Below are 6,311 nucleotides of genomic sequence, written 5' to 3' on the forward strand. Positions count from 1 at the left end.
AAACCTCCCTTAACTATTTTAATTCCACAAACCCCACTAACTTTGACGTGTTTTGGGCGTAACCCTTGTGAACTACTTTTATTCCACTAAACCCTTTGAAGAGTTTTTACTTTATCACCCAAAAAATGTCAAGTCTGATATATCACGTGCTAAGCATGATGAAATACACCTTAGCCTGAAAAAAATCACCCTTTTTATCATATTTATTATTCATTAGTTTTTCACGGCTGAGGAGTTTTTTGCCTTTTTTTTGTTCACATGCTTGGCACGACATGTTAGACTTGACGATGTTACTTTCGAGGCTTAAAGTTAAAAATTTTCAAGGAGTTTAGTAGAATAAAAAAAAGATTAGGGGTTATGGGCAAAGCCGTCAACGTTAAGGGCTTTTTTATGAAATTATGATAGTTAAGGGTGTTTATCTGAAAAATGGCCAAAGTTAAGAGGGATTTGTGAAACTTACCCTTAAATACATTAGCTATCTTATCTTTTGATACATTAGCTTATCCCATCTTTTGAGTCATAAGTTGGACTCCTAGCAGTTCTCTTGACATAACAAACTGAAATGCGGAGCACTTTTGGACATAATACACACAAAGATAGCCAACCTTATCTGGGATGTTTTTCAAAGATTTGGATTTGTTCTTGACTCAAATCATTGCAGTTGGCTCGAATCAAATTTATCCAAACCACACATCCAAAGTATGGCATGAACTTTTGGAACATCATCTTCTACCTGTTCTGTCAATGCCAAATGCCAATCCAATTCTGGAGGTGGAAATGATGGAAGGTGCATTTCAAGTATGGAAGACAACCTGCGCTAATATGCTGAGGCAGTTGAATTGTGAAGGATTCAAGATTTGACATTTGAAAGGGATCTTGATTGAGTTTGAATAAGATGCTTGCCATTATCGTTATTTTTCAGATCTGAGTGTACCATATGTACTTAGTCTGTCAATCATATGCCACTGTGAAAGCTGTTTAACTAAGTCCCTCATACTATTTGTTTAATATTACAGATGTCTTTGTTGCTATACTCAATATGCTGACATTTCTTTTAATGTTAAAACTTTTCTTGATTTACTATTTTTATAGTCACAATCAAACTGAAGGTGGGAGAAATTATCTGGAGGCAACGTTATGAAGGCATTATCTCAATATCATAAGCTGAAAAAGGAGGAATGATGCTTGCAGTCTGCATTAGGTAAGCATTCTCAGGCACCTTCATGACATTTAATTTATCCACTTGTTCTTGAATGATAAACATTATCTGTTTTTTCAACTTTACTGGTCCAGATATGTAACTTATCTGTGATATGTATATCTTCCTAGTTATTTAGCAGAGAATAAATTGAGCGGGTTAGGTGAGGTTATAGGTGTTACATAATTTATTTTTCTTCTGGCAGATATGGGATCATGTAAGTATAATAATCAGATATTGAACTCTGTCAATATTTGGTAAAGAGATTTCTTCGCAATGCTGCATGATGCAATATTAAACAAGCTTAAGTTGCATGGACTTAGATGTGATCTTATACAAGTTTCAAATATGGATAATGATTGGATAATGAACTCGATGCCTGTATTAGTGAAAACAAATTCAGACTCAACTTGAAGACATATAGTAACCAGATTAATTGAATATGACTAACTTTTGAAGGTAAATGACTTCAATCTTCATAATTTATTTCCTTTTCCATCAAAACAAAAACATTTGAAACTATGTTAGGAAACGGTACATAAAAACTAATCAGTTGCTAATTGTTACCTTGCATGATGCTCTTAAAATAGTTTGATATCTAATTGGTTATTCAAATCTCTCAATTCAAATAGCTTATAGAATGTCCTTATTAGTATCATATTTTGAACATAAGGAAATGGGATGTCCAATTTTTCTAATGATCAAATTAGTAGGGTTGGATGAGATAAAGTTGATAATACAAGCTGTGAGAAGAAGTAACAGGATCATACTCAATGGAGCGATGACCTAATGACTATGAATGGAGGTAACATCATCCCCAGGGGATGAAGGCCAAAAATGAATATGACCAAAAAAGAGGATAATGTAACAGTTCCAAAAGTTCGGATAAGACTTTATTGCTGTATGGAAATAACCTTGGAAGCAGCTAACAAAAATGAAAACAATTATACTTTTTTTAAGAGGGGACTTACAGGAATATCAATGAATTAAAGGACTAGTGGATTATGTACTTTCCATCAGATGTGGGGAGCTCAATGAGAAGCTAAAGCAAGAGCAAGAGGATGGTAATATGTTTAGAAACAGTGGATAAATAGCACTTAAATTCCTTATAGTTTACATGACTTTCTTATATACCCTATCGTTTTTTTCACATTTAAATACCCTTTTGTTGTTTAAAGTAGCATGGTACTGCATCCTATTAGTTAAATGTTGGAATATTACCGTTAAATATTCCCCTAATATTTTCCGTGTGACTTGCACATAGTAGAAATTGGGTAATTATAATCCTTAAAATGATGGTTTCAACTGAAAAATCTATCTTCAATGCTATTTACTAACAATTAAAATTTGCCCCGAAGTTAGTTTTTACTCCCGCTTTTAGCTGATCCAACCAATTTTAGAGATATAATTAGCCAATTTTCTGTTAGATATAGGTGCCCTGCAGGCAATTATTGTATATTGTAACAGGACCTATATGTATATAACATCCTTGTTCAAAATAATAGTATGCTATTTTGGTTAGATTTATCTGATGTTCTAAATATACAGATAATGTCCTTAGAATAAATACTAGACTATCAGACATTTCGGATAGTGATCGTAATGAAGAGATCTGATTAGTCGGTAACGTATATTCTAAAATGTTCCTAGTTGATGAAGTGTTGAGATATGACATCATCACTTTGGTTTAGACTAGTGTATGCTTTATTTCTCCTTTTGAAGGAGATGATCAATCTCTTAGATCATTGATGTGAGACATCAAGATACAGTATACAGGTGACTCATTAGTGAATGAGTTGACTGAACGACTCGCCGAGAACATCTAGTTGGTAATATACTTAACTGTCAAATAGAAGTTCTCAAGTGATATAGTACATAGTAGTCTCTTGACCTGAGGCATGAGTGCAATATCTTATATGTCAGTAAAGATGTATTTAGACTTTTACCTAACCACAGTTCTTATTGAATTGTGCATAACGGTTCTTGTTGGGTACATCCCGAGACATAAGTAGATATTGAGATGCCAAGAAGGGATTCGTCTCTCCCAGTATAGGGGTTGATGTCATAAGATTGTTTGATATAACTATAGCCTGGAAATCCTTGGCCAAGGTGAATAAGATAAACTGAGTGTCAGTTTGATCTTATAGGTTATGAGTTTAATATCAATAAACACTAATCAAGCTATTAGGGTTTGACAGTTTGCCATACCCTAGGCTCAATAGTTTGACATGGTTTGACGAAGAGACCGGACTGTACGGTATTATCATTGAGTGGTCCTGATAAAATTGGATAAGCATCTTGCAGACCTTTATCACAACTTATACCCGGGTGGTCTTCATGTGTAGCTAGCACCTCTGTTGTACTTATGGATATGATCCACTACCGAGTTTTTTAAGTTGGGCCCTAGAGTCACACCAAGCGCGTACTTGAATCCTATGAAACACAATTTATGGAGTGATGCGTATGATTGATACGCATATATGATTTCTTCCGGATACACATAAACGGTTATGTATATCGGTAAAATCGGAATGCTATGTGCTTAGGAAATGAATTCCAGTATTTTTCCCATAAAGTTAACTTTTAGTCAACTAGTTGACTTTTTGGTCAACAGTTGACTTTTGGTCAACTCTTGATTTATTTGGTCATATAGTGACTAATTAGTTAAAGATTGGAATAATACTATATACCGTATTTATGAAATACTGTATTAGTGATAATAATTTGGTATTCTCATTTATGAAATACACATACCATGTATAATGAGTCATGAGATGAGTCACTTAGTGGTATGGTTTGAGCACATGGTTTATTAGCACATGGTTTTGAAATGTAATGATTCATAAGATGATTCATTGCATGACTCACTTGATTAATCATTAATTTTTGATGATTCATTGCATGACTCATAGGATGAGTCATTCATATCATGAACACATTTCACTCTATAAATATGAGCTCTTTTTCTTATGGAAAGGTTAATGAAAAATTGGCTAAGTGTTTTTTTCCATAAGAGAATAAAAGAGAGCTCTCCTCTTACTAAACTTTAGCAATCTTTGAGCAAGAGGAAGTAGTAGGATTTTAAGAACCCCGGGGTGGATATCTTGCCTTGTGTCTTAAGAAGACTCCCATTTTATCAAGCTCACTTGAAGACTTGGAGATCCACTACAAGGAGATTTTCTACTACAAGGAGCAAGAGCTAGGGGTTATTCGATCTTCCATCGAATCACGCTACGAAAGTATGACTTTCTAACTCTTGTATGCTCACTTAATAATAAGGATCATGTTAGATTTAATTAGACGATCCATATGAATATTTCATGCTCTTTACATGCTTAGTATTTTTGTACATACATGTCTTCTGCTGTGTATTATGTATGTAGACATAACACGATTTCCTTCATTTTCATCATGTGCAAGTCACATGAAAGTTTTTAGGGGAAGTTTCAGATATTTAAGAAGAATATTCCAATATTTAACTAAAAGAAGGCAGTAAACTGCTACTTTAAGAAACAATAGAATATTTAGATGTCAGGAAAACGAAAGGATAGGATATATAAGTGCAATGTCATTTAAACTATAATAAGATACTCCAGTCTCTTAAAAAAAAAAGGTTACTCCAGTGCTATTCAGCCAGAAACAGTTGTAGGGGAAAAAGTACAAATTAAGAGAAGACATTTAGAGATTACCTTACCTTTGACTTACAGGGTTAAAGATGCATTTGCTAAGTCTTCTTTCAGTAACAGTTCAGCAGTCTAGATTTCTTTAGCTGATGGAGTCAAAGATGCATTGAGAGTTAGCTAGTTCTTAGAAAGAGGGATGCTCTTTTAGCTTCTCTCAATTAATATTCACCAGTTTTACTATTCTTCTAGGTTCTCTTTGGTAGTCTTCAGAATAAGCACACATCTTGCTATTCTATTTACAATCAATACGCTTATCCTTGGTGCCACGTTCAAGGTCTTGATCCAAATTTATCGAAGTCATTTCAGAGCAATTTGAAGTCTTCACATCAATGTCATCCATGAACACGAAGACCGTCCCAAAAGAAAAGTTTCAAAACTGCAAGACCTCAAACAAATGCACGCTAAAACCTAACTTAGCAAGTTTAGGAGAGTTCACTTTCAGACTTTGCCTGTCATGGTACTTTTTCCTTTAGATAGGCAAAGCTTCTTCTCTACGCAGTTACCAAAGTTCAGAACCAAGTTTCATTAATCATGACGAACTGCAATCAGGGAAAACTAATATTTGGTGTTGCATGTTTAGGCAACATATTTTGATTCTCATTTCCAACTGCCAAATGTCATAAAAGGGAGATACAAGTGATTTTGAATGCTCAAATCTCCCATGATATATTCTGTTAGAAAGAATTCTGAAATGCATCTGAAGAGGTGCATCATTTCTCAATCTGAGAAACATGTATCTTGACTTCATATAGCTATGGTTTAACTTTCTGTTTTCTCTTCGCAGTTGTCATTGTGCTCGGCAAGCAGAATCTCTCTGTGTTTTTTTTTCACGCATCCCATATCGACAAGCAGAATCTCGTTTCACCCATGATATTCATAAAGAAAAGGGGCCAGAGATTATCAAAGAGCATCACAGTTAACTCGAAGAGTTGAATCCGTAGAAACCTGTTTTTTGATTGTTTTTTGGGCTACTCTTAATTCTTATATTCTCCTTTTATTTACACGACCAATCTGTTGAATTTCTTTTTCTATGGTTTATCCTCCTTTTTTGTCTAAAAATTCATTTCGGTAAGAACATAGAATTGTAATAATTTTGTACAGTGCGGACAACTTTTGAAAATGTTGTCATTTGGTTCACAAGCTTTTGCTTTTTGTGCTAGATATCAAGTTGTAAATGGAAAAACAAAACAATAATGATAAGAGTTTACGGCTAATGGCCTCCTGACTCTCTGACTCCGTGGATCGTACAATTACAAACATGCATTTAGTTCTGTAGATAAATGAGAAAGACATTTGTGGTAAAAACAGAAGAATGGCCAGAAGCATTGTAGTGAGTACAAATAATACTTATTTAACTGCTCAAAAGAGAATATAAGGTACCTCTATGTAACCTATTTGAATTCCTTCCTTTACTTTGAAAAGTGACTTGA

General features: G+C 34.2%; 1 protein-coding gene across 3 annotated transcripts in view; it reads left to right on the forward strand.

The window, feature by feature from the left end:
• Positions 1–6,086, forward strand: part of LOC109850562 (pentatricopeptide repeat-containing protein At3g53170) — a 16,905-nt gene extending 10,819 nt beyond the window's left edge. Inside the window, exons 4-5 of one of the 3 annotated variants that reach the window (XM_020420603.1) lie at positions 1,110–1,201; positions 5,666–6,086. The gene's annotated coding sequence lies outside the window, so the exon portion shown is untranslated. Of the gene's footprint in view, positions 1–661; positions 1,038–1,092; positions 1,202–5,665 lie in introns of those variants that run through there. The other 2 variants (XM_020420595.1, XM_020420618.1) reach the window with 2 other exon arrangements.

Source organism: Asparagus officinalis, chromosome 1 (assembly GCF_001876935.1).
Source record: "Asparagus officinalis chromosome 1, Aspof.V1, whole genome shotgun sequence".
Classification (NCBI taxonomy): domain Eukaryota; kingdom Viridiplantae; phylum Streptophyta; class Magnoliopsida; order Asparagales; family Asparagaceae; genus Asparagus; species Asparagus officinalis.